Source organism: Myotis daubentonii, chromosome 2 (genome assembly GCF_963259705.1).
Source record: "Myotis daubentonii chromosome 2, mMyoDau2.1, whole genome shotgun sequence".
In the NCBI taxonomy this organism is placed as follows: domain Eukaryota; kingdom Metazoa; phylum Chordata; class Mammalia; order Chiroptera; family Vespertilionidae; genus Myotis; species Myotis daubentonii.
The window spans coordinates 105,649,773-105,651,980 of NC_081841.1; the positions used below are offsets into that span (position 1 = coordinate 105,649,773).

Genomic DNA, 2,208 nt, shown 5'->3' on the forward strand with positions numbered 1-2,208 from the left:
TCCACGGGAGGGAGCAAGGTGATGGGTGGCTGGACAGGCAGCCGATGGGGGCAGCCGGTGATCCTGTGTGCTGGGCGGCAGCTCCATGAAGTCAGCATGAGGTGTCAGGTGCTCCAAGGCATTCCCAGTGCTGCACCGAGAGGACCTGTCTCCTGTGGACTGGAAGTTCTGTGGACTGGGAGTTTCTGGAGAGCCATGTTTGTGAACAGCTGGCAGTAATTTCCTAAGTCCCATCTCTTCATTTTCCTTTGTGTTGCATTTCGTTTCATAACATCCAGAAACCATGAACATAAACAACGTTAGTAATGAAGAGTTTGACTGCCATTTCCTCAATGAGGGCTTTACTGCCAAGGACATTCTGGATCAAAAAATTAATGAAGTCTCTTCTTCCAATGATAAGGATGCCTTCTATGTTTCACACCTGGAAGACATTCTAAAGAAACATCTGAGATGGTTAAAAGCTCTTCCTCAGGTCACCCCTTTTTATGCAGTCAAATGCAATGACAGCAGAACCATAGTGAAGACCCTAGATGCCATCGGGACGGGATTTGACTGTGCCAGCAAGACTGAAATACAATTGGTGCAGAGTCTTGGGGTGCTCCAGAGAGGATCACCTATGCAAACCCTTGTAAACAATTATCTCAGATTAAGTATGCTGCCAATAACAGAGTCCAGATGATGACTTTCGATAGCAAAGTTGAGCTGATGAAAGTTGCCAGGGTACATCCAAAGGCAAAAGCTGGTTTTGTGGATTGCCACCGATGACTCCAAAGCGGTCTGTCCTCTCAGTGTCAAATTTGGTGCCACACTCGAGACCAGCAGGCTTCTCTTGGGATGGTCCAAGGAGCTAAACATTGATGTCATCAGTGTCAGCTTCCACGTGGGCAGTGGCTGACCTGACTCTGAGACCTTTGTGCAGGCCATCTCTGATGCCCGCTGTGTCTTTGACATGGGGGCTGAGATTGGATTCAACATGTACCTTCTGGATATTGGTGGTGGCTTTCCTGGATCTGAGGATGCAAAGCTTAAATTTGAGGAGGTCACCAGTGTAATCAACCCAGCCCTGGACAAGTGTTTTCCATCAGACTCAGGAGTGACACTCATAGCTGAGCTGCGCAGATACTATGTTGCATCAGCTTTCACACTTGCAGTTAATATCTTTGCCAAAAAAACTGGAACTGGTCTTAAAGGAACAAACAGGCTCTGATGATGAAGACGAGTCAAGCGAGAAGACCTTTATGTATTTCGTGAATGATAGAGTATATGGATCATTTAATGGAATACTCTATGATCATGCGCACGTGAAATCCCTTCTGTAGAAAGGCCCAAACCAGATGAGAAGTATTACTCATCCAGCATCCACAGGGGACCCACCTGTGACGGCCTCCATCGCAGCGTTGAGCGCTGCGGCTTGCCCTATATGCATGTGAGGGACTGGATGCTCTTGGAAAATATGGGTGCTTACACCGTGGCTGCGGCTACTACTTTCAGTGGGTTCCAGAGGCCGAGGATCTACTATGTGATGTCAGGGCCCACATGGCAACTGATGCAGCAAGTCCAGAACCACAACTTCCCTTCGGAGGCGGAGGAGGACGCCGGTGCCCTGCCTGTGTCCTGCGCCTGGAAGAGCAGATGGAGTGCCTCCCAGCAGCCTGCGCGTCAGCCTAGGTAAACGTGTAGACGCCATTCCTGTGGCTGTTATGTAGAGTAGCTTGACTTAAGGGATTTGGGAGGACCATTTGGCTTAATTATTGCTAGTTTGGAATGTCTTTGTAAGTGGGGTTGGCACAGATGGAATAAGGTGGAAAGCCTAAGTGACGGGGCACACTTAAGTGTTCCTGTGGAAACTATTTGAATATTTATTTTATATGGATTTTTATTCAATTCTCAAACAGACTACTGCAGAGCGCCCCTCAGCTGCCAGGCAAGCATTTGTAGCTTGTGCGTTAGCACAACTGGCCCAAGGCTTACTTAGTGTGGTGACCTGTTTTAACAATAAAGTACCTTGGAAATTGAAAAAATAATAATAATAAAAATAAAATAAAAGTGGATGTTGAGTTCACAGTCAGTGATACAACTAGGACCCAAACTCAATACAGCCCTCCAAACAAATGTGTTAAAAATGGTACGATTTAGTCCTAACCGGTTTGACTCAGTGGATAGAGCGTCGACCTGCGGACTGAAGGGTCCCAGGTTCGATTCTGGTCA

General features: G+C 47.3%; 1 pseudogene; it reads left to right on the forward strand.

The window, feature by feature from the left end:
- The first annotated feature begins 226 nt into the window (after positions 1 to 226).
- Positions 227 to 1,680, forward strand: LOC132226271 (ornithine decarboxylase-like; annotated as a pseudogene).
- Positions 1,681 to 2,208: the final 528 nt, after the last annotated feature.